The sequence below is a fragment of the Drosophila suzukii genome (assembly GCF_043229965.1).
Source record: "Drosophila suzukii chromosome 2 unlocalized genomic scaffold, CBGP_Dsuzu_IsoJpt1.0 scf_2c, whole genome shotgun sequence".
Classification (NCBI taxonomy): Eukaryota; Metazoa; Arthropoda; class Insecta; order Diptera; family Drosophilidae; genus Drosophila; species Drosophila suzukii.
Window position 1 is genome coordinate 7,271,571 of NW_027255896.1, and position 27,868 is coordinate 7,299,438.

Genomic DNA, 27,868 nt, shown 5'->3' on the forward strand with positions numbered 1-27,868 from the left:
CATTTCGCCACAACGAAACACCTTCGGGATGCAGCCGAATCGTATATCGTTAATCGAGGTCGGCCAAGTACGAGCAAGAAAGAGTATTCACCGAAAGCCAGCAACTTTAAGCAGAAGCCAGACAGCGATGTTAAACCACCAAGGTCAAAGGAATCCGTAATATGTTACAACTGCGGAGAAAGGGGACACTTTTCTAATTCGTGTCCAAAGGAGAAGAAAAAGTCGCGCTGTACTAAATGCAACAAGTTCCACGAGCCAAATGGAAGTTGCCAAGCCACGAATGTCATGCGTTTAGGAGCCGCAAATCAGGACAAATTTTTCACGAGGAAAATCTGCGTACACTCGCACGATTACAACGCCTTCATCTACTCAAATAGTCAAGCCAGTCTCATCCGACAATCAGATGCCGAGCAAATTAACGCCAAGCGCCTCAAGTGCTCTATGAAGAATAGAGGCATTTGCGGACGTTCATGTATTCTCACAGAAGCGATGACTGGGACAGTGTGTGAAAGCAGAGAGTGCGGACGCGTTCTAAAATCGCTGCGTTCATTCCTCAAAGTTTTCAGCATAAAGCCAGAAGTGCAGCCGGCCATCCGGCGTGGAGCACTTGGGACACGCACCTGGACATCAGCTTATGGACGGGAGGCCGTGGACGACATCCAGGAGCAGCTTGGAAATCTATAGGTGAGGGAGGGGAGGCATTTGGCAGTTGCCAAATTTTTGCACTCGCGCTTTCTATTTTCGCAAAAATTAAATCAGTGGTAGAAAGCGCTTGCGCGACAAGCTGATCGTAGTGTGCGAAAGGGGCTGCGGGTGCTATAGCAGCAAGCTTCGGACAGGGTGCAGGCCAAGCACATAAGTGCGTGCCGTAGCACGTAGGGAATTTTGGGCGGCTCTTTTAAAAATTAGATAATTACAAAAATTTTAAACTCCGATCGAAGAACAGCAGGATACTGCGGGTAAAGATCCAAGCTTCCTGCAGTACCATTGAACTCCCCAGTCGGGGAAATGGCGGGCAGGGGATCGGGGGCACAACACCCTGGCGCTAGCCTAGGGGTTGGGCCGACCAACAGTGGAGGCACGCCGGCAAACAAAGGGCTGGCGGCGCCGGCTATTGCCGACGGTTTCCACACGCCTTTGTCCAGTCTACCTGACTGGGCCAACACGGGAGCTGACCCGTTTAAAAAAAGCAGTGTAATGGCGAGATCGCCAGAAAAAAAAAGGTGGAGTGCAGTGGCAGGCAGCCTGGCACCCCCGCAGGAGGAGAAAAAAGCAGCCCAAAGCTGCTGATGAGGAGCGGGGGATATGCTGAAACAGCTGACTGGCCTGGGATCGAAGGACAGGGAGCTGAAGAAGCTAATGGAAGGAAAGCGTTCCATTACAAACCCCATGAGGGATATATTCGACGAAATTGACCATCTCTAGGGGAAGTTCTGTCGGCTGTGCAATGCATAGTCGAAGAACAGGAAAAAGCTAAGGAGATAGCGAAAAAATCCTGCGCAGAAGTGCTCGCGAGCGGTACCAGCAAGCGACCCAGGGGTCAAGAAACTGGGATGACGTTAGCGGTACCAGCGAAAAAGGCGATGCATAAGGCACCGGCAAGTGATGCCAGTCAAGGTGTAAATAAAGGGAAACATGCTGGGACAGTGAGCACCAGCAAGCCCCAAAAACCTGGGAAGAAGCCAGAGGAGTGGACACAGGTGAAGCAGAAGGTTAGGAAGCCCAAGGTGCGACCGCCACGGAACGACGCGATAGTCATCGCAGCCTCCGCTGGAGGGTCCTATGCCGACATCCTTAAAAAGGTTAGGGCTGAACCGCAGCTTAAGGAGCTTGGACAATCAGTACAGGCCGTTAGGCGTACAGCTAAGGGGGAATTCCTGGTCATTCTAAACAAAGTCTCGGACGGTAAAACCGTAGAGCTTCAGACCACAATGAAGGCTGTCCTGGGCAACAATGTTGACGTCAGAGCGCTGACTGAGACAATGATGATGATACAAAACACACATCTTATGTGCGGTTCAATCACAGTTCGATGTGGAACTGCCAGAATCCGCGGTGGTAAGTCTAAGGGTGGCATACGGAAGCACCCAAACCGCCACACTAAGAGTTATGCCCGACATAGGGAGACGACTCTTGGAGAAGGGCAAAATTAGGCTGGGATGGACCTGGTGTAGAGTCCGCCCAAAGCTAACACCTAAAAGGTGTTTTAAATGTATGGAGTTTAACCATATAGCAGGAAATTGCAGGGTCCAGGAGGACCGCTCAAAATGCTGCTACAACTGTGGCGCAACGGAGCACCAAGCCAGAGACTGCAAAATGGAGCAAAATGTCATCGAGAAAAACGTAGACATGACACTCATAAGCGAGCAATACAGGAATAAAAATTTCGGAGAATGGGTAACAAATAATAGCAAAAAAGGCGACAGATTAGCAAGAAAAAATGCGGAAATTGCTTCGCTAGGGCCCATGTGAATGGTATAGCTTTCTATAGTTGTTACCTGCCGCCAAGCCTTAGCCTTCCCCAGGCAATATCTGCGCGCGAAGATATTGCAGAAGACGCCCGGGAAAATCGTCCCGCCGTAATTGCCGGGGACTTTAATGCCTGGGCTACGGAGTGGGGCTCCCCCCGAACCAACGCGAGGGGAAAAGCGCTCCTTGAGAGCTTCGCCGCACTTGACCTAGTGCTGCTGAACTCTGGAACAAAACAGACTTTTCAAGAGCCGGCACCAGTTCTATCATTGACCTCACATTTGTGAACGCTGGATTGGCCTCGGGCTTCAGCTGGGAGGTTAGTGACACCTACATGGGTAGTGACCATGCAGCAATAATCTGCACGATAAATTCTAGAAATGGCCCACCAACAGTTCCTAAGACCGTGGGTACAAAATAGAAACGCTAGACGTGGAGATGGTACAGATGTTGTTCGAGGACCTCTCCACAAGCGGCTCAGCTAAAGAAAGGGCAAACCACATCGCAGAACACACCAAGGTAGCCTGTGATGCATCTATGCAGAGAAGGGGGAAAACCCCATCAAGAAGAAGACCTGCATACTGGTGGAACCAATCCATTGCGGAAGCCAGGAAAGACTGCCACAGGGCAAGGCGCGCATACCAACGCTCAAGAGGAAGGTCGGAATTTGAGGCACTTCAAATATATTTCAGGGAAAAAAGACGAGCCCTGGAAAAAACTATAAAAGAGAGCAAACGCAGGTGCTTTAACAATATATGCGAAGAAATAGACTCCAACGGCTGCGGGTATTTAGTCGGCCATCACCGACATGCCCAGTCAGCCTAAAAAGGATAGTGGGAACACTATTCCTAGAGCAAGAGGGTATGGCGCGAACCTCACTGATCGTGAACAGGGCGAGCATAAAGCTAACAAGTGCCGAAGAAGTCCTCCAGGTACTGAAGACAATACTGGACGACTCATACCGCGGAGGAGCCTTCTTCGTATAGGCCACTCTGCATGCTGGACACGGTGGGTAAAATTCTCGAAAGAATGATCCACTCCCGGCTAGAAGGTGCCCTTGTCGAAACCAACGGCCTCTCAGAGATGCAGTTTGGTTTTCGAAAGGGGCTATCCACTATCGACGCCGTCGGTAAGCTGTGAGAAATCGCAGATAAAGCCATTGAGGGGAAAAGGTGATTGTACGGCACTAAGCAGTACTGCATAGCGGCAACGTTGGATGTAAAAAACGCTTTCAACTCCGCTAGCTGGCACCACACACTAAATGCACTGAGCAACATAAATGTACCAGTGTATATACAGAGAGTAATAGTGAGCTACTTCGAAGGCCGCCTGCTCGTGTACGAAACTGATTCTGGGCAATCGACCCACAGGGTCACCGGGGGAGTTCCCCACGGATCAGTCCTAGGCCCTTTGTTATGGAATGTCATGTACGATGGGATCCTTAGGATCACGAGGCCCGAAGGGGCACGACTCATTGCTTTCGCGGATGACGTGGCCATAGTAGTTACGGCAAAGAAACTCCCAGATGCGGAAAGAATCTGCAACGAAGCGGGGAAACGAGCAAGCGCATGGGTCGACTCCAAGGGACTCGCCTTGGCAGCGCACAAGACTGAAGCAGTCCTGATAAGTAGCAGGCAGAAAGTGGAGGCGGCTACTATCAAAATTGAAGAAGCCACAATTACATCGCGTCCAAGCCTTAAATACTTGGGCGTCATGATCGACCACCGGCATTCTTTCAAAGAACTTCTAGCGTACGCTAGTGGCAAGGCAAGTAGGACCGCGGCCGCGATTTCGCGAATTATGGCGAACACTCGGGAACCATGGCAACCAGGACGTAGATTACTGGTTAGTGCTTTCACATCGACGCTGATGTACGCTGCTCCCATATGGGCTCGAGCCACAAAAAATGGAAGTTATATGCAAGACGGCGACTCCGTGCAGAGATTGTGTGCCCTGCGGGTATGCTGAGCGTTCCGCACGGTATCCCAAGTCGCGACGCTGGTAATATCGGGAGGCATACCGATTGATCTGCTGGCAGTGGAATCAGCTAACATCCGCGCAGGTAGCACAGGGGTCGCAACTGCAGAATCTTTACGGAAAAGGTGCAGAGAACTCACCATTGTTAAGTGGCAAGAGAGTTGGGTAAATAGTAGCAAAGGACGATGGACGTATAAGCTTATCCCAGAACTGCAGAGATGGCTGGGACGGAAGCATGGACATATGGACTTTTACTTAACGCAACTGTTGACGGGACATGGATGCTTTAAATATTACCTGAATAGGTTTAAGAATGAACGTTATCCGCACTGCCCACTCTGCGAGTCGGATAATGAAGACGCAGAACACGTGTTTTTTGTCTGTCCGAGATTCGAAAATGAACGAAGAGATCTGAGCATAAGGGTTGGGAGGACCTGGTGGACATTATGCTTGAATCAGAAGTAAATTGGTCTGCTGTATGCAACATGGCCACAACAGTACTCAAAAAACTGCGCATCGCAGAAAGACTGCGAAATTCCAACAGGATAAAATCCTAGAGAGCCCTAAGGGCATTCCCCCCCGGCGAAGTAATACCTAACGGCAGTACCGCCGGGGAAGCGGGGAGGGGGTGGAGTTTTTACTGGGTTAGAGTCCCAGACTTCGGCAAGCTAGCTCAGCTCCGAGTTGTTTTTCGATGCTTTAAACCACCACTAACACAAAAAAAAACAGAAGCGATGACTGTGGATATAGAAATCGATGGGAAGTCGATTACAGTGAAAGTGTATGTAGCAGACAACGATCTATTGCAGGAGGACTTTCTGTTGGGACAGGACGTCATCATCTCCGCTTATCTCGAGCTCAACTTTGAGTCAGGCGATTCTAAAATCAAGCGATCAGTCCATCAGCCGACAACCCGTGTAAGCACCAATATTGCAAAGCTGCTGGAAAATTTTGAGAACGACAAAGAAAGTAAGCAAATGCGCAGCTTACTGGAGAAGTTCGCCGATGGAAGGATTGGAAGGCATAGGGAAGACAGGCGTGGTCAAAGCAGATATCACCGTCGAAAGCAATCAGGTAGTAGCACAAGCCCCATACCGAGTATCCGAGCCATAGAAGAAAATCGTGAGCAGAATGGTCGACGAGCTGCTAAAGCACAACATCATCACGTTGTCAACATCAGAGTACGCCAGCACGGTGGTGCTCATCAAGAAGCCGAATGGTAGCGATCGAATGTGCGTCGATTACCGCCGAGCTGATCAATAAGGAGCATTTTCCAGTGCCGAAGAACGTCTGCAGCAGGCGAAAAGATTTAAGTACTTCTCATCCCTTGACCTCAACAGTGGATACTATCAGATAGAGATAGCCCCAAAGAGCCGAAAGTCTACTGCATTCATCACCACAGATGGACTACACGAATTCAAGCAACTTTCGTTCGGATTGAAAAACGCACCTGCGGTTTTCAATCGACTCATGGCAGAGTTACAAAGGAGAGTGCAGAAAGGCGACACGATGCACTACATGGACGACATCCTTATTGGCAGTCAAACATTTGATGAGATGTACGAAAAGGTTGAGAGGATCCAGAAAGATTTAAAGGAGTGTGGATTAACGTTAAACCTGGACAAATGTGAGTTATATAAGCAGTCAATCACATTTCTTGGTCACCAGATACACGCAGAGGGAATCAGTCCTGGAGAAATTAAGACGAACGCCATCAGAATGTTCCCGAATCCAGCCAATGTTACCGAAGTGAGAAAGTTTGCTGGATATGCCATAATTTCAGCGCCATTGAGAATCCTATTGGGCAAGGATCAGCCGTTTTCTTGGAAAGCGCCACAAGAAGAAGCCTTCGACGAATTAAAAAAATGCTTAATATCAAATCCAGTTGTCACCAGTTATCGTTTAGACGCAGAGCATGAACTACATACGGATGCCAGCGGCGTTGGTTTAGCCGGAGTTTTGCTACAACGTGAGGAGGATCAGCTGAAACCAATCGCTTATTATAGCCGAGCTACTTCCAAACCGGAGAAAAATTATCACAGCTACGAACTTGGGGCTCTAGCCGTCGTGGAATCGTTGAACGATTCAAATATTACATTTATGGCAAGAAGATAAAGATTATCACCGACTGCAATGCCTTAAGACGTCGATGGAGAAACGAGAACTGATACCCCGGATTGCAAGATGGTGGTTACGTATTCAAGAATTTGACATAGACATCGTTTATCGAGCAGGAACACAGATGAACCACGTAGACGCACTCAGTCGGGCTCCGTTCGAAGATGCTCGAGAGATGGATACCGCAAGTTTGAAAATAGCAAAAACCATAATTGACGAAGAGAATTGGCTATTTTCTATACAGCTACAGGACGAAAAAATACCAAAAATTGCCGCAGACATGAAATTGAAAAAGAACTCTGAGAACGACGAGTATGTGATCGAGCAAGATCGCTTGTTTCGAAAACATGGAAATAATTTGTTATGGGTTGTGCCAAAGCAGTTGAGGTTCCACATTTTACATGAATGTCTCGATAAGGCCGGACATATGAGCACGGATAAGACTATGGCACGGATTCTAAACTTATTTTGATTTCCCCGAGTGCAAAACTATGTCAAAAGCTATATCAAATCCTGTGTGGGTTTTGCGTTTTATAAACCACCAGGTGGAAGTCATGAAGGTCAGTACCACTACGATGACATCAAGCCGATTCCCTTTTCCACGATACATATGGACTACCTGGGGCCATTTCCAAAGAGTTCCAAAGGAAACGAGCATATTCTGGTAATAGTCGATGCATTCACCAATTTCGCCATTGTACGAGCGGTGAAAAGTACAGCCACTAAACACGTCCTGGATGTCCTGCAAGATGTAACCAGCTACCTGGGAATGCCAGATCGAATAGTAACAGATCGTGGTACGGCATTCGCATCAAAAGATTTCGAAAAGTACTGCAAGTCAAACAATGTAAAGCACATTTTAAATGCTGTAAGGAAACCCAGAGCCAATGGTCACGCAGAGCGGAAAAATCGAATCATTTTGTCAATCATTTCCAATGACATCGATAAGCGTTGGAATGACAATATACGATCAATCCAGTGGAGCATTAACACCATGATAAATAGTACTACTAAATGCTCACCCTTTCAGCGCCTGTACGGGTATGAACCGCGAGATATCCTGAAGAACATCATTCAAAGCCAAGACCAAAAGATGCTAACCGATGCGGAATCGGATCAACTTAGAGCAGATGCTGCGGCAACTGTCAACGATCACCGAGCTGCTGCCAAGAAACGCTACGATGCCAAGCATGCTAAGCCAACTGTTTAAAGCCTTGAAGACCTTTTGTTGGTCGAAAATGAGCCGATCAGCACGGGCACATCACGCAAATTGGAGCCGCGCTACAAAGGTCCTTTTACAATCAACAAAGTCCTGCCGAACGACAGATATCTTGTAGAAGATATTCCTCACGCACAACGAAAGCAGAGACACTACAAGTCGGTGTATTCGTCCGACAAGATGAAACGCTGGTTTGAGCTTCCACCGGAGGAGCCCGGTGAAGATGACGATTTTGAAGATGATCAACCCCATGAATCCTGCGAGGACGCAGAGATTTGTCCGGAGAGGCTGACTCTGAACAGCGCCTTATATAGTATATACCAAACCTTTCAATATTAGTGTAGAATAAGTCCCTTTTAGTAAAGTTACCAGACTCTGAAAATGTAAAGTAGTCGAGACAGAGATAGACTACAGAGCAGAACGAGTGCAGAACACTTTTAATTATAATTTCTATATGTATTAATATATCCAACACAACTTTCCTAAATGAAATCTACATCACTCAATAGCTACCCTTCTCACTTGGGATGCCTGGCTGGTACAGGAGGTTCATCCAAAACTACGCCCAGACTACGCCAAAACTACGCCGGCACCGATTCACGACTGTTTCAAGAAAGACCGCATAAAACAATTTGAATTGTCAGAAGAGGCGGTCAAGGCGTTTGAACTTTTCAAAACCAGCAAGCGAAAGCACCTGTACTCGTCACCCCAGATTTTAAAAAACCAGTTACCATCCAATGTAATGCCTCGACCACTGGAGTGGGGTGAGTTTTTTCCAAACCGATGACGAGGGCGGAGAACATCCAATTGTCTATATGTCAGCCAAATTAATCAAAGCACAGCTAATTTACAGCATAACCGAGTTGGAATGCTATGCCGCTATGCTCAGCATTACCAAATTCCGTGCCTACGTAGATGGGATGCCATTCAAAGTGATCACTGACCACGCTAGTCTAAAATGGCTGATGGGTCAGAAAGTCTTGTCAGGCAGACTTGCGAGATGGAGTCTGAAGCTACAAGATTTTGACTTCACCATAGAACACAGGAAAGGGTCACTAAATGTAGTCCAAGATGCTCTCTCACGAGTTCATATGGACGAGCTACAGAAGGCTGGTGCGGAAGAACTGGACATACACATCAACCTCCATTCGACAGCGTTCCAGCCATCGGATTATGTCAACCTAGTGCAGGCGGTGGACGTAAAATTAGGCAAAAGTCCAGACCTTCAAACATCAGTGGGCTATGTATATAAACAGATGGGATTCTGCCTAAACGACGCCGTGGATGAAACCCGAGCATGGAAGATCTGGGTTCCCGCCGAGTTGCGACCCGATTTACTCTGGAGAGCACATCATGCCATAAAAAAATGATTTTATTGATGGTCTTGTTGAACTATCTTTGCAGCAAGTTAACAGGATTCCCAATCACATTGGTCGTCTTCTTGACTTAATCTTTGTTTTTGATAGTAGCGATGCTGAAGTCAGTCGTATTTCGCCACTATCTTTACCTGAAGATTTTTATCATCCTACCCTTCAGCTCTGTATTAACGGATTTTTTAATAATCCTAGGAATGCAATAAAGGTACAGCCTAGTTTGTGTTTTAAGAGGACTGATTACGGCAGACTAGTGGAATCGACAGTAAGCTGGTCCTTTCTAGTTGACCTTCCTGTTGATGATGCAATTAGGCATTTTTATGAGATCCTTTACCGTCTATTTGAAGAACATGTCCCTCTTTCCTCCATGAAGAATTCTTACAGCTCTCCATGGTTTACCCGTCAACTATCTTATCTGAAGAATAAAAAAACAAGACTATTTAAAGGTTTCAAAATATCCGGCTTACAGACAGACTTCACCAAAAATAGCTCAGCTAAGGTGGAATTTGTCCAGTACAATACTGATTGTTACAAAAATTACCTGTCTCGTTGTAAGCGGGATTTCAAAAGCAATCCTAAGCTTTTCTTTTCTTTCGTCAATTCTAAACGAAAATCTAGCTGCTTCCCTCCCTCTCTCTTTCTCAATAATAAGGTAGCACCTGATGATAATGATATTTGCAACTTATTCGCAGACTTTTGTCAATCCACTTATACGAAATGCAATAATGTCATTATCAAAGATTATCCATACCCGCTACCTCATTTGAAATCTATCTTCAAACCAGTGATTGATGTACCTGATGTTCTTCAGTGTCTTAATACTCTCAAGCTCTCATTTTTACCGGGTCCTGATAGAATACCAAGTTGTATACTTAGGAATTGTTCATCTTATCTTGCTCTTCCCTTAACATTGATATTTAATCTGTCCCTAAGTCAATGTAGATTTCCATCCATATGGAAGGAATCCTTTATTATCCCATTGTTTAAAAAAGGGAACAAGTCCGATATCTCAAACTATCGCGGTATTGCTAAACTCAGTTCTATTCCTAAACTTTTTGAAAAAATTATTACCTGTCAGTTGCAGCATCATTGCAGGTCTATTATTTCACCTTGCCAGCATGGCTTCACTAGATGTCGCTCTACTTATACAAACCTAATTGAATTTACGTCTTTAATCACTAGAGGTTTTCTGACACAGCATCAAACTGATGTGATTTATACCGATTTCTCTAAAGCTTTTGATTCAGTGAACCATATGATTCTTATTTATAAATTGTCCCTTTTAGGTTTTCCACCCAACCTACTAGAGTGGATACTTTCCTACCTTTCTAATAGAACTCAAATGGTCTGTTTTAATAATAAAATTTCCAAAATAATTATGGTTACTTCTGGAGTGCCACAGGGTAGCCACCTGGGACCTTTACTTTTTGGCTTAATGATTAATGATCTACCTTATGTTATAAAATCGTCAACTGTTTTAATGTATGCAGATGATGTCATATAATGACCTTCAATTAGATCTTGATTGTTTGTATACGTGGTGCATGATTTACATGTTGAATTTGAACTATTCTAAATGTAACTTTATGACCTTTTATCGATGTAGTCCATCTCTGTATTCTTATTGTATCGGTAATAACGCCCTTGAACGTATTTTTTCTGTTCAGGATCTTGGCGTTCTATTTGATCATAAACTTAGTTTTAAAGACCATATATCTACTATAACTAACAAAGCCAGAAGTCTCCTGGCGTTTATGAAGCGCTGGTCAAGGGAGTTTGATGATCCATACACAACAAAGCTTTTGTATGTTTCTCTTGTTCGTCCCTCAATGGAATATTGCTCGTGTATATGGTCACCTCAAATTAGCTGTTACCAAAATATGTTAGAGTCCGTTCAAAAACAATTCCTTTTATTTGCTTTTAGAGGTTTAAGCTGGGACACAGGAAGTCGATTGCCCTCTTATCATGCGAGGTTGCGCCTGCTGAACTTACCAACCCTGAACCATCGTAGAAAGTGTCATGGAGTTATGTTTTTGCATAAATTAATTAATGGTGATGTTGACTCTCCCTTCCTTCTTAGTTCCCTCAACTGGAATGTACCCTGTAAACCAGTTCGTCGTTTTCGTCCGTTGTCCCTGCCAATTTGTAGATCCAATTATGCCCTTCATGATCCTTTTCGGGTTCTTTGTGACGACTATAATGCACTGTGTCACGTCTTACTGTTTGATAGCCCTAATGCAACTAATTATGATAAACTTATGTATTTTCTATCTTCTAATAATTTGTAAATTTCTATATTACTAGCCATTCTATGTGAGCATGTATTTTAAACTGTCTATTGTTATGTCGTCTTTTTCCATGTCCGCGATTTCGTTTACTTGCCCAAATCGGTTTAGGGCTCCGCGCGTAACAAGCATTGCTTGGTGTCGTAAGGGCCACTTGTTTGTACTGACCATAGTGCATCAACGTCCAAGAAGAATAACCGCAGGGCATAGGGAGTTGCACAAATCACTACTAATGGCCAGAGAAGCTGTAGATGTCCAAAAGTAGTGAAGGAATGCGAGGTCTGTAAGATCACCAAGACCGCCCACTAAAATGACCGACCACCCATGGGAGAACAACGGATTACGGATCGGGCTGGCCAAAGGTTGTTCATCGACTTTATGGGACCATACCCGAGGACCAAAGCGGGAAATTCGGTGATTTTTGTATGCCTAGACCATTTCTCTAAGTTTGTCTGGCTGCAGGCGATGAGACATGCAGTAGCTGCAGAAGTCATAAAATTCCTGGAGACCAAAATTTTCCATCAATATGGGGTCCCCGAGTTCATACACTCGGATAACGGCAAGCATTTTGTGTCTCAAATTTTTGGCGAGCTAATGACCCGCTACGGTATTCGACACGTAAGGACTGGAGTTTTCTCCCCGCAAGCGAACGCGGCTGAGAGCGTAAACCGATCGGTACTCCAAATTTTGCGAGCGAAAATTGCCACCGATCAGCGAAATTCGGATACCCAACTAAGTCGTATAGAGTGTGCCCTTAGGAATGGCCTACACGAGTCGATAGGCATGGAACCATATTACGCCATGTTCAGAACGCGGATGGTTACCCATGGAACAGCCTATCCGATTCTACGAAAGCTGGGGGAGTGCAGGCAGGAGATCCACAGATAAGTCTCCCGAACGAGATGGAACTCATCCGACAAAAAGTGACCCAAGGATTAAAAGCATATAACACCCGTAGCAAGCTAGTAGAGTTTTCCGTGGGACAAGTTGTCTATAGGAAAAACTACAGGCAGAGTAACAAATGCCAAGCTTGGCCCGAATCGAATTCGCTGTGTTGTACTCCAGCGTAAGGGCAAAGCGCTATATGAGCTGGGCAATGCAGTAGGAAAAAGTGTCGGAGTATTTCATGCAAAAGACCTGTATGTCGCCTGAACCTCTGAACGTAATCCGACGACTCCAGAAGGCGACAAACTTAGAACTGTGGGATTGCACGAGTTGATAGAAGGTCCCGATCACCTGATGAGGTGAACACGTAATCAGAACTACCCTGATTCCACTATAAAAGCCACAGCCGCGGACAGAAAATTAACCAGACATTATGAACACCTTCAGCACGTATGAACAAGCTATCAAAGCTGCTCATCAGCTTAGGAGGCTTCGAAAGGAGTACGAGAGCAGGGCCTCGTGTCTAACATTCCTTACGGAATGGATGAACGGGCTCTGCCACAGCATCAACATCGGTGAGGAGTGTATCCAGCAGCGCTGGATACAACTCCTTTCGGTGCCACAAGAACGAGAGACAATAGAGTAGGAGATCGGGCAAAGGATCCCAAACCAGAAGAACGACCGTAGTCAGTTGCTTCAAGTCCAGGAGCAACTTATAAGGACTCAAAGACAGATATTCAGGATTCAGGAGAGTCAACAGAGGGTGGGGCTGCGCATGAACCGCCTCGCCAGAAAATTGGCAAGAAGAAGTCCGCACCTGGGAGTCCTAGCGCGGGAAGATATAATAAGAAAACCTTAAGTTAAGAACTATGTCTAGTACTAAAATAAATATATAGTAAAGAAACAAAACAAAAAAAAAGAAATTCAATAAAAAAAAAAGAAACCAAAACAGAACAAAAAACAATTCTTATACTTTTAATATTTTTTTCTTCGGGAAATGGGAAAACTTTTCATTTTTCAGCTGAGTAGCCCCCGGTCGAAAAAACCGTGGTTAGGGCACACTCAGCAATTTTATTCTCAACTTTTTAGCTTTTACTCACTTCTGCATTTTCTTTATATATTAGTTTTCATTTGTGCTATATTATATATCTTTTGTTTGAAGGTATAAATATATATGTATGTATGTTTCCGTGCGAGGCCGGAAAGCTCTTTTTCGTTTTCAGCAATAAATATCTTTAATAAAAAAAAAAATAGTAACAATAACACAATAAATAAATAAATAATAAAGTAATAAGCCCGACTAGCTCATCTGAGACTGGGTTAAAGTAGTGGGTCGAAGCCACACGTAAATGGGCGCCTAAGAGAAAAAAAAAGGAGAAGATGAATAAATAGAAGAGTGGCCGTACGAAGATTTCTTTTGCGAAGTCATTCCATGCGTAGCCACATCGATCACTTCGAGACTGTTACGTACGCCCTCCCAATACAAAGATTAACAACTGTCTTAAGTTGAGGGTAGGGGCCCTAATGTCTAACCACACTCCGATCGATAAGGGCAAAACAGCAAAAACAATTCGACAGCTCATGGGTGTCGCATGGCCAGAACAACGACCACGATCGGCCTGCTCGTAACCGTACTTCAGTAAGGTGGCAAAGTGCACCAGTCGGCCGTTGACTCCTAAAATAGGGGAAACAGAGAAACAGTACCCCTAGGTGGGAACACCCAGTTAACTCATCCAATATGGGGGAGCTAGCGAAAGCTCTAGTCCGGTATAAAAGACCCCAGCCAAATAGAGAAGTCAGACAGAAATTGTTCTGATCTCCCCCTGATCTCTCCCGTCGAGATCTCATCGCCCAGGATTAAAAGTAGGGCAAGTTCGTCGGAACACGGTTCCTTTCTTATATAAATGCATATATATATATCCGTGCACCATGATTACCTCAGAAGCTTTAGCAAAAACAGTGGACACTGATCCACAATTTAACGTAAGAATTCTATACTTATTATCAAAAGCGACCCTACCAATAACAGTGAATGAATTGGAGTACTTATATATTGAGACCTTCCGTCTAGATTTTTCACCACTTTCCCAGTGTAATAAGACCGAAAAGGCTATTATTATCTCTACCGTTCCAACGGTCATTGTCCTCTCCCGTCTAGATAAAAATTTATTTTTGGGCAATATTAATACTTTCCCAGTTAAGACAAAGATTTAATCTGTTAGGAATTCATGTAATAATATATAATATCCATATATAATAATTGTTTCATATATATAATCTTTTAGATATACTTTTCTTTTTTATACCTTTTTCTACCTTTTTTGTACATAAAAATTAAGTGTTAATTTTTCAGCGGCGAGTATCAGCCTTGTACTTGTATGTACAATTGCAAGAGCCCTCTGAGCGTTTGTAGTCGTGAATAGTCAGCATTTTGCTGATGTGTGCACCTTCACAGGTGGTAAAGTCGATATTCTCCGCTAATACAATAATTGTCAATTAAATTAGTCCCGGCACACGCCGACATAAATATTATTTAATAAATTTATAATGTGAAAAAGAATTCGAAACCATGGTGTGCTAGAACTCTAACAAAGGGGGTGTGCTGACGCGAGAAGTGGAGTAGGTCAAGAACAATGACATAACTTTCGACGGACAACCTTGACAATAGGGGATCGTATTGCGCGGCCCGCGACGATCCATTGGCACACAAATGTGTGAAGGGGAGGGAATATGGCCAAAACACAGCCCGATCGTATTGCGATCAAGCGACATCTAAGCTTCTTGGGCAGTGTGAACTGATGACTGACGAACTTGATGACTAATATTATTTTCCAGGCACTTTTAATATTTATTCTCGTTATGTTGGAGAGGAGAGAGGCTTACCAGATTCCACGACCCGAATACTACGTAGCTTATGCCAGCAAAGGGACGCCTCTCTCTCGGCCCAAGTCCCTGTCACGACTCGGGCACTAATACGCCCACGTATCAGAATTGGCGCCCAACGAAAGGAAATTTCATATTCCTTAAGGAGTTTTACCAGGGTCCACAGTCTCGGTACCTGCGGTATCGGAGTGGATGTACCTAGGGATGGCATAGCTTTCATCTTTATTTGCCATGAGTAGTTTGACTGTTTGATAGAATAGGGAGCTTAAATAATTTTAAATATGCGCATACCTATTTTGTCTTTAAATTAGTAACTTTAAAGTCCCCAACTTCTGTGACTGTCCGTGTCGAGAGGCCACTCAATCAGAACTTTGTCGCAGAATAGAGGCCTGACTTTGAAATGATTTTTAACATGAGAAATTCCCTGTTTTGTTCATGGACAAATTTACCGAAATTTCCTGTAACCAAGAACTATGAGTTATCCTTTTTATAATACCATACCTATAGCTAAGTGCCGACCGACTATTTGTTGAAATTAACGTAGATACAATTTATAGGTGCTTTCTGGCCGACGCCCCACGACGTACTACGCATTTGTCAGGTCGTTTGATAGGTTCGGGTCCAGAAAGAGCAGGAGCGCAAGCATCACGGTAACGCATTTAGCAGTTGCGGTGCGGATCTACTGTTCGTTTGTCGATCCAGGACAGAATGGGGATGGGGCAACTGACAGAAAACGCAAAGCCGACGCCCCACAACGTACTAGGCATTTGTCCGGTCGTTTGCTTGGTTCGAGTCTTTGCGGTTTCCCTTGACATATTTGGGCGGTGCACGATTTTTAGTTTCTCTGGCCGACGCCCCACAACGTATTAGGCTAGATGGTCAGGTCGTTTGCTTGGTTCGAGTCCAGAGAAATAGGAGACGGTTGTGGAGCTTGAGAATGATCGGTCAAATAACTTGTTTTCCGACGACTGGCGGGAGGGGGTTTTTGGACAGATCCCTTATCTAAACACAGCCAATTTCCGTTTGGAGCATTTGAGCTGAATAGAAAGGGAAAGTAAGGGCATGTTAGTTTAGCGGAACCCCGTTGTGTAGAAGCGGCTAACACCCCTAGTTGGGGAAATTTATTTTGTTTTTTGTTTGGGGCTTAAATATGGGACGGTTCTTCACCGAAGAGAAACTTGAGAAGCAGAGGGAAGCACCCCCCAGTTTATAAACATTTTTATTGTCGACTTATTCAGCGTTTACGTCGCTGACCGGAAATTTTGAAAAGAATCACGTAAAGCTTTTATACCAATCGAAATAGAGTGAAGACAAATTTTAGTGCATGTATTAATCGCCGCCCCGAACAGTTCTGAATCCAACAGACAGCTTGAGATATCAAGAGACTCCGCCTCTGGAACCGGTCACGCAGGACATGCTCAATAGCCAGATGCACCGGTTAAGAACACCCAGTCACACAGGCAATCCCGAACAAGCGAGAGAGAGTCGAGTCACCAACTGCATCCAGAGATCGATCGGAACTCATCATTTCAGGGACCGAGACCAAAAGATGTCAGATTAGACAGATGGAACCTAAAGTTCGATGGAAGTGGTCGCGGCATGACAGTTGAAAGTTTCCTGTTCCGCGTGGACCGACTGCAAGAATTGTATGACCTCAGCCGTCAACAAGTTTTTCGTGAATTCCATCTTCTGTTGGCAGGTGCAGCCACGAAATAGTATTGGCAGTTAATGGAGGATAAGGCAGAAGATTATGATTTTGACTGCTACTCATTGACACAGGAAATGAGACGGGCATTTTCCACTTCCGGAAGTGACCTTATGAAAGTCAAGGAATTAATGGAACGCAAGTAAGGGCCGCACGAAACCTTTAGCGATTATGTCTCGGACATGCATAACTTGCATTTCAAGCTCAAGCACAAAATCGCTGAAGATGAATTCGTTGAGCTCTTGAAGGACAATATGAACTCACAGATGGGGGGATTGCTGTTAACATCCCCAATAACCTCATTAGCGGAGCTCAAAAGAGAGGGTCTCCGAGTTGATCGCTGGTTGAGAAACACAGGAAGAAACATGCGCCGAGCGGCGGTCAACGAAATAGAGGAATTCCAGACATTGGAGGACTTACCGGACGCGGTCACGGTGGAAGAATTTAACCTGCAGCGGAAAGACACACGAGGGCGTTATGAGGATGGACAAGGATGCCGAGGACCACTACACGCGCTGGTGTGTTATAAGTGTGGAAAAGAAGCAGATTTCTACAGGAAGCATCCTGCGAAGGAAGAATCCTGCCCGATCAAATTCCACGATGCCACGTGCAGGTTCTGCGAGAAAGTCGGGACGGATGCAGATGCTAACCCAGCGGCTTTTGCGCGGAGTCCGTCAGGCAAGAGCGGGATAGCCGGGCGGACCAGGACCAACCCTTTCCGGTAAAAACACCGAAGCTCAACCAAATCTCTCCCCATAAGAGCCTAGAACAACGAGACAGGGAGTACGAACTTGCTCGTGAACGTATCTTTACAGGCTCGGAAGATGCAGACAGCGAGACACGAAGAACACGGAAAATACTAAAATTATATGATGCCCGAGCAGACTATCGCCGACTCAAGCAACAGGTGATGGATACGGTGGTGATCGTGCAAAATGACAACCGTTTCTTTGCCAAAACGAAGGTCGAGAAGCGATACTCGCATTACTGGGCACAGGCGCAAGTGCGAACTGTATTGGCAGAGGAGCGCACGCTTTGTTAAAAAACCGGACGAGGCCGATAAGGAAGCTAAGTGAAGAATGTGTACGCACAGCCAGCGGTGGTGAAACCCAAGTAACCGGAGCCATAACGTTACCTGTGGAATGGGAAGGAGAAACCAAGGACCTAGAGTTTTTGATAGTGCCAGGTCTGACACAACGATTTCATTTAGGAATTAATTTCTGGGATACGTTCGGCCTCACATTCCTCGGTAAAGGTAGACGCGAGGTTGCCGCCGTTGAAACAACGCCGGATTTCGACCTTATGACCGGAGACCTAGACATGAACAATACGCTCAAGCCCGAGACCGCCTATACCCCACATCAGCTTACCCCAGAACAACATTGTAATCTGCAGCAAGTGATAGACACTTACCCTTCATGTCTAGAAAAAGGATTAGGAAAGACCTGCAACATAGCAACATATAATTGAAGTGACCAACGAGGACCTACCAATCAAGCAGCGACATTACCCGATATCTCCAGCTAAACAGAAGCTGGTGTATGCCGAACTAGATCGCATGTTAGGTCTAGGCGTGATCGAAGAGAGCAATAGTAGCTGGAGTTCACCGGTAACACTGGTGCAAAAAGGGCTGAAAAACCGACTTTGCGTCGATGCGCGTAAAGTAATTTCCCGGACGATCAAAGATGCGTATATCGAGGGTCTGTTGAATCGACTACAGGAAACGTATTACATTTCCGCAATTGATTTAAAAGACGCCTTTTGGCAAATACCTCTCGAAACCAAAAACAGAGAGAAAACTGAGTTTACAGTGCCCGGCAGGCCACTGTATCAGTTTACAGTCATGCCGTTCGGCTTGTGCAATGCCGCGCAGCGAATGTGCCGACTAATGGATATCTTATACCAGCGGCGCTGCGCGAAAATGTATTTGTGTATCTGGATGACTTACTGGTCTGTTCACCTACATTTGAAGTCCACATTGATATGTTGAGACAGGTCAGTGCCTGCTTACAGCGGGCAGAGCTAACTATAAATGTAGACAAGAGCAAGTTTTGCTACAGCCAGGCAAGATATTTGGGATATGTAGTTGGGGGAGGATGCATCCGAACGGATGATGCGAAAGTACAATCGATCCAGGAATTTCCTTATACTAGTTCCGCCAAACAGTTGCGGAGGTTCCTGGGAATGACAGGCTGGTATAGAAGGTTCATCCAAAACTACGCCCAGACAGCGGCACCGCTTCACGACTGTTTGAAGAAAGACCGCATAAAGAAATTTGAATTGTCAGAAAAGGCATTCAAGGCGTTTGAACTTTTAAAAACCAGCATGGCAACAGCACCTGTATTCGTCACCCCAGATTTTAAAAAACCATTTACTATCCAATGTGATGCCTCGACCACTGGAGTGGGGGGAGTTTTGTTCCAAACCGATGACGAGGGCGGAGAACATCCCATTGCCTATATGTCAGCCAAATTGAACAAAGCACAGCGGAATTACAGCATTACCGAGTTGGAATGCTATGCCGCTATCCTCAGCAAACCAAGTCGCTAAATGTAGTCCCAGATGCTCTCTAACGAGTTCATATGGACGAGCTACAGAAGGCTGGTGCGAAAGAACTGGACATACACATCAACCTCGATTCGACAGCGTTCCAGTGGACGAAAATTTAGGTAAAAGCCCAGACCTTCAAACATCAGAAGGCTATGTATATAAACGGATGGGATTCTGCCTAAACGACGCCGTGGATGAAACCCGAGCATGGAAGCTCGTGGTTCCCGCCGAGCTGCGACCCGATTTAGTCTGGAGAGCACATCATGCCATAACCGCTGTGAGGAGTTGAATAACTCCCCACAAATAGAAGCAGCAGCAGATGGCCGGCCGCTTACCAGATACGCGGCGAATTCGCGTAGTAACGGCGCGGCGAGGAGAACGAGAGAGTTTGGAGACCAAGGGTGGAGAGCGAGAGAGTTTGGAGACCAATGAAGGAGAGCGAGAGAGATTGGAGACCAAGGATGGAGATCGAGAGAGAATGGAGACTTCGCGGGCAGAGCAAGAGTGCCGTATGCAAAAGGGGATAACGGAACTCCACCGGACTTTGGACTCTCCCGTGAACTTTGGACCGGGAGAGGAAGTGCCACATCTCGGCAGTGGAGCGGCACACAGGCGTGCCACAAGCGGCCCGGGAATCAGCGGGACTGCAGCAGTGGGCGGAGCATCGATTGAAAGCGGTACGTGAAGGAGAAGTGGGTCATCCAGGAGGCACGGACTTTGGACCCAGAGTGGAGAGATCCAGCGGGCCGTGCGCAAAAGGGAAATAACGGTGCTTGGAGGCCCTACATAGGCCACGTTACCATCGCCGCGCGGAGCTCATTGGGGAGCGCAGGAGCGTCGCGGACGTCACGCATTAGGGTGAAGCCGGGTGGAACGTTCGTCTGCGCTAGGCGTAAAGCGAAGTGAACCGCTAGACAGTCTCCGGGCGGCAGCCTTGACTGTCAGCGCGAACTGAGCAAGAACCTAGCGGGACCGTCCGGGACAGAGCAAGGGACAGGTATTGCCTCGAAAGGCGTCAGCCTGGAGAGCCAGGCTTGTTCACCCTAGTCTGAGAACGGTGACGCTTCCCTAAGCCCACAAGGCCGAACTCTCTGCGGGTCTAAGGCGCAACAAGCGACCCCGAGGCAACGCGTCGGCAAGCAAGCAGAGGCGGCCACTACGAGCGTCCCGAGACCCAGGATCCAGAGGAGGACGAGTCAACGCGTCGAGGAGCGAGAAAGAGGAGCGCCAGCAGCCGGCGGAACCAGAGCCAAGAGATACCGAAGCCAGCCCAGCCACACACCCGTTGTACTAATACCACGAGAATAAATCCCACTGTTACCATTTGAACACTTTGTTTTCTCACTGATCTACGGGCAATCACGTCATATAAATTTGGTGGGACGAACGCACAATCTTCTGAGCTAGCCGCGCGAATCTCGTAGCGAGCAGACACACAAAATCAGTTCGTTACACCGCAGGGCATGGGGGTTGCACAAATCGCTAGCCAAATAAAGACAGTTTTACTTTTGGCCAGGGATGGCTGTAGATGTCCAAAAAGTAGTGAAGGAATACGAGGTCTGTAAGATCACCAAGACCGCCAACAAAAATGACCGACCACCCATGGGAGAACAGCGGGTTACGGAGCGGGCTGGCCAAAGGTTGTTCATCGACTTTATGGGACCATACCCGAGGACCAAAGCTGGGAACTCGGTGATTTTTGTATGCCTAGACCATTTCTCCAAGTTTGTCTGGCTGCAGCCGATGAGACAGGCAATAGCTGCAGAAGTCATAAAATTCCTGGAGACAAAAATTTTCCATCAATATGGGGTTCCCGAGTTCATACACTCGGACAACGGCAAGCAGTTTGTGTCTCAAATTTTTGGCGAGCTAATGACCCGCTTCGGTATTCTACACGTAAAGACTGGACTTTACTCCCCGCAAGCGAACGCGGCTGAGAGGGTAAACCGATCGGTACTCCAAATTTTGCGAGCGACAATTGCCACCGATCAGCGAAATTGGGATACCCAACTAAGTCGAATAGACTTAGGAATGGACTTAGGAACACGAGTCGATAGGCATGGAACCATATTACGCAACGTTCGGAACGCGGATGGTTACCCAAGAAACAGCCTATCCGATTTTACGGAAACTGGGGGAATACAGGCAGGAGATCCACAGATAAGTCTCCCAGAGAAGATGGAACTCATCCGACAAAAGGTGACCTAAGGATTGAACCGAACTCATGAACGCGCGGAAAAGGCATATAACACCCGTAGCAAGCTCGTAGAGTTTTCCGTAGCACAAGTTGTCTATAGGAAAAACTACAAGCAGAGTAACAAAGCTGACGGATATAATGCCAAGCTTGGCCCGAATCGAATTCGCTGTGTTGTACTCCAGCGTAAGGGCAAATGCAGTAGGAAAAAGTGTCGGAGTATTCCATGCTAAGGACCTGTATGTCGCCTGAATCTCTGAACGTAATCCGATAAGTCCGGAAGGCGACAAACTTAGAACTGCGGGATTGTACAAATTGATAGAAGCCCCCATCACATAATGGGTAGAACAGTCATCAGAACTACTCCGATTCTGCTATAAAAGCCACAACCAGGGACCGACCAGTCACCAGACATGATGCAGTTCTCTAACATGTACAACCAAGCCATCCGAGCTGCCCACCGGCTTCGTCGGCTACAGGTCAGATACGGGGACGCTCCTAGTCGAGTGGATGAACGGGCTCTGCCGTAGCATCCACTTGAACGAGGACCATATCCAGCAGTGTTGGATACAGAGATACCAGACAGGAAATGAAGAACTCGCCGAAGAACTCGAGCGAGAGATCCGGCACCGGAGCCGAGATCAGGAGGAGGATCAGAATCAGTTGCTCCGAGTCCAGGAGCAACTGCAAAGGAGCCAAACACGCATCGCCCGGATACAACGGGAAACGTGGACAATGAGCAGGCGCATGAAGCCCTCAATTTGGGATCCAAGCGAGGCAAGAAATAGCAGCCATAGTGGAAATGTAGTATTTTAAATCATTATATTTAATTCCAAATGTTAAATAAAAAAATTTAAAAAAAAACCAAACCACAAAAAAAAAATTCTTTTACTTTTACTTTTTTTGGGAAATGTGAAAACTTTTCATTTTTCACAGTACAGCTGAGTAGCCTCCGGTCAAAAAACCGTGGTTACTGCACACTCAGCATTTTTATTTATATTATTCTCACTTGACCATATTTTATTATCATTATGAGCCATATTTTTATTTAAAGGTATAAATATGTATGCCGGAATGCGACCGGAATGCTTTTTCTTTTTCAGCAATAAATATTTTTAATAAAAAAATCCATATAATAATAACACAATAAATAAGTACAATAATAAATAAGACCGACTATCTCTACTGAGTCTGGGTTAAAGTAGTGGGTCGAAGCCACACGTAAATGGGCGCCTAAGAAAAAAAAAGGAAAAGAAGGAAATCTACAGAAATGGCCGTACGAAGATTTCTTTTGCGAAGTCATTCCATGCGTAGTCGCATCGATCACTTCGAGCCTGTTACGTACGCCCTCCCCCCATACACAGATAAACCCCGGCAAAACAACTGTCTTAAGTTGGGGGTAGGCGCCACTAATGACTAACCACACTCAGATTAATAAGGGCAAAACAGAAATACAACTTGACAACTTACGGGAGTCGCGTGGCCAGAACAACTACCATGATCGACCTGCTCGTAACCGTACTCCAGTAAGGTGGCAAAGTGCACCAGTCGGCCGTTGACATCCTAAGATAGGGGAAATGGAGAAACAGTACCCCTAGGTGAGAGCACCTAGTTAATTCATCCAATATGGGGGGCTAGCGAAAGCTCTAGACCGGTATAAAAGACCCCAGCCAAATAGAGAAGACAGACAGAAATTGTTCTGATCTTCCTGACAGTGGTCTAGAAGTACAACTCCCAACAACACAGACCACGACTGGAAGAAGGCTGGTGTCCAGAAGGATGTCTTGATCGTTTCCCTAGGATCAACTTCACCCAGGAGAACGACCTGATTACCGGTCCAAGATGTCAACAAGACCATGAAGCTCATCGTTGGACTACTCCTGGTTCTGGTGATCCTTAAGGTGGTTAAGATCTACAAGCGCTCTGTTCAGAGATGCCGCGACCAACATCATGCCTTGGAGAAAATAGTGACCCACATCGGAGCATAAGCAGAGCAGTTGCAGTGAAGTGAAAAAGCAAAGAGACGATAAAAACAATAAAAGGCGAATAAATCGCATTCAAAATTATAAACAAAAAGTGAATCGCCAAAAACAATTTCAAACAATTTGCGAGTGCATGCACTTCTGAATGCAAGTGTAACAGAACCCCCAAGTGCATACGTTGAAGAAGAAATCGGAGCTGCACCGACCCAGCCCGAGCATTGGAACTGACGTGTGCCGTAGTGGAACTCCCATACGATGCATACATACATACATATCTATATAGCCATAGTGTTGCTTTTTTGCGTAACGTAATTTTTGTGTTATGCTTTTGTGAACCGTCATCCAACATTGCACGTATATGTATATATAAACCAATTATAACATCTTCCAACGCCCAGGATCCAGAGAGTCGAGATCCCATCGCCCAGGATTAAAAGGAGGGTAAGTTTGCCGGAACACGGTTCCTTTCTTATAAATACATATATATATATATCCGTGCACCATGATCACCTCAGAAGCTTTAGCGAAGACTATAGACAATGATCCACAATTTAACGTAAGAATTTTATACTTGTTATCAAAAGCAACCCTACCAATAAATGTGAATGAATTATATATATGAATTATATATTGAGACCTTCCGTCTAGATTTTTCACCATTTGCCCACTGTAACAAGATCGAAAAGGCAATCATTATCTCTACCGTTCCAACGGTCAATGTCCTCTCCCGTTTAGGTAAGAATTTATTTTTGGGCAATGTTAATACCATTAGTTAAGACCAAGAATTTATCTTTTAGGAATTCGTATAATAATATTCATATATTATAAGAATACACACAATTTATTTATGTGTGTGTGTGATTTCCTGGAAGCGTCACACTATTTCGTCAGAATCCAGATTTCACGTGTTGTCTCTTGTATTCGTCCTGTGGTCCTCCCACAGCATGTATAATGTGCTCGGCGCAATACTACACTTCCCACCAACTCAAAAACCAAGTTAAATACACTTTATGTATAGTTTTAGATATATATTTTAAGTTCCTTGGATCACGTCTTGTCACTTCAAAATTATGCGGAATAAGTGAGAGCTGAACCAGCTCATCGGAACCAAAACGATATTAGTGTTACCAGTAGTGAGCAGAATACTTTTGCTTTTACGATATTCTTATCGATATGAAGTAATGTCATATTCCAACATATATAATAATTAATCATATATAATCATTTAGATATACATTCCCCTTTTTATACATTTTACATTTTTATACCCGTTACTCGTAGAGTAAAAGGGTATACTAGATTCGTCGGAAAGTATGTAACAGGCAGAAGGAAGCGTTTCCGACCCCATAAAGTATATATATTCTTGATCAGGATCACTAGCCGAGTCGATCTAGCCATGTCCGTCTGTCCGTCTGTCTGTCCGGATGAGCGCTGAGATCTCGGAAACTATGGGAGCTAGGCTAGCTTCTTACGCAGCGCAAGTTTGTTTCAGTAGACTGCCACGCCCACTCTAACGCCCACAAAACGACCAAAACTGTGGCTCCTACAGTTGTAATGCTAGAATAAAAATTTTAACTGAAATGTAATGCTCTCATCAATACCTATCGATTGACCCAAAAAAAAGTTTGCCACACCCACCCTAACGCCCATAAGCCGCCCACAAACTTCAAAAAATCGTAAGTATGAACGTGGATATCTCGGAAACTATCAAAGATAGAGAATTGAGATTTCAGATTTAGATTTCGTAGCCTTACACGCAGCGCAAGTTTGTTACGCGAATATGCCACACCCACTCTAACGCCCACAAGCCGCGAAAACCTGTGACGCCCACAATTTTTTTACTAGATAAACAATTTTTACTGAAATGTATTGGTCTCGTCAATACTTATCGATTGGTCCAAAAATTTGCCACGCCCACTCTAACGCCCATAACGCTTAAATTTGTATACCGCCGGTAGGTGGCGCATTTTAATCTCGCTTTGCTACTTGCACATCTCTATTTAGCTGAGTAACGGGCATCTGATAGTCGAGGTACTCGACTATAGCGTTCTTCCTTGTTATATATAATAATTAAATGTTAGTTTTTCAGCGGCGAGTATTAGCCTTGTAATTGTATGACAACTGCAAGAGCGCTCTGAGCGACGTTTGTAGTCGTGAATAGTCAGCATTTTGCTGATGTGTGCACCTTCACAGGTGGTAACTTCGATACTTTCCGCTAACAAAAGTAATTGTCAATTAATTTAATTTCCATATGAATTAGCCAACATTATGTTACTCATCCACGGCGCACGCTGATATAAATATTACCCAATAAATTTGTAATGTAAAAGAATATCAAAACATCAAGTGCTAGAGCTTTATTAAGGGGGGTGTGCTGACGCGAGAGGTGGAGTAGGTCAAGAACAATGACATAACTTTCGACGGACAACCTTGACAATAGGGGATCGTATTGCGCGGCCCGCGACGATCCATTGGCACACGAATTTGTGAAGGGGAGGGAATATGGCCAAAACACAGCCCGATCGTATTGCGATCAAGCGACAGCTAAGCTTGTTGGGCAGTGTGGACTGATGACTGACGAACTTGTTGACTAATATTATTTTCCAGGCACTTTAAATATTTATTCTCGTTATGTTGGAGAGGAGAGAGGCTTACCAAGATCCCACGACCCGAATACAACGTAGCTTATGGCGGAAAATGGTGCCCTGAACATCGGACGCCTCTCCCTCCGCCCAAGTCCCTGTCAGGACTCGGGCTATAATATACCCACGTCAGGAGTCGGGCACTAATATGCCCACGTAACCACGTGACCCACACCATTAATTCCACGGACAAGCCGCTGAATTGCTTTCAGAACCAACTAGTTCTTTACGAGGCGCGCTCCCCATTGAAACGCAGTTTCATACTGTTTGGGAACAAGAGGCTTAATTAGCTTCTCGTGCAAAGAATCATTACTTAAAGACATTTCGGACATTATCATTACTAAAGGTGTAAACGCCATCCATTGCGACCTACACACATTGGCCATGATACAAGACGAACTAGTTCGACGGTTTCCAGCCACAAAATTTTGGCACTATAAACATCGAGTAACAGACATTTTTGCAGTCGCTGAGTGGCGGAAAATTCTCACAGCTGAACACAAGGGCCCACAGATCGGACCAGGAAAATGTTTAGCAAGTACTCTCCGAGTACTATTTCCCAAAAATGGCAAAATTGGCCCGCGAAATTGTCGCAAACTGTAAGACATGCGCGGGAGCCAAATATGACAGGAATCCGAAAAAACGGGAGCTAGGCGAGACGCCAGTCCCCTCTCATATAGGAGAAATACTTCACATAGATATTTACTCGACAGACAGGAAATATTTTCTCACTTGCATTGAAAAATTCTCGAAATTCGCCGTCGTGCAGCATGTCCACTCGAGGACCATTGAAGATCTTAAACCAGCTTTGCTTCAGCTAATGAATTATTTCCTGAAGACTATGGTTGTCTATTGCGACAATGAACCATCATTGAACTCGCAATATCAACCCTGCTTAATTGCAAATACTCCGCCCCTTCATGGTGTTTAAATCGTTCATAGCTTAAAAATCGAAATTGGAATAACCGACACCGTAGAAAAAGTCCTATTAGCTGTAACAAAATACATCAAGTCAATTCACTCAGTAATTGGCAAGCGACCAACCGCAGACAGACGTTCAAGACAGAATTAAAAGTGCGCAAACCGCTCTCAGGACCAGAGGAATCGATTCCCGACAGAATAGAACGTTAGAAGTCGGTGAAAAAGTTCTTGAAAATCCAACCGAAGACTCGGAAATAAACTCACTCCTTTGTGTGAGGAGAGAACTGTCGAAGCGGACCTGGGGACCACAGTCCTAATTAAAGGGAGGGTGGTCCACAAAGACAATCTTAGATAGGGAACAATATTTCTTTTAACAAGCCACTTGGCACATATTTTTTCTAGCTATAAGTTCCTTTGCCACTGGCATCATTTTTTCAGTCGGTAATGACTATTTATACCCGTTACTCGTAGAGTAAAAGGGTATACTAGATTCGTCGGAAAGTATGTAACAGGCAGAAGGAAGCGTTTCCGACCCCATAAAGTATATATATTCTTGATCAGGATCACTAGCCGAGTCGATCTAGCCATGTCCGTCTGTCCGTGTGACCGTCTGTCCGTCTGTCTGTCCGGATGAACGCTGAGATCTCGGAAACTATGAGAGCTAG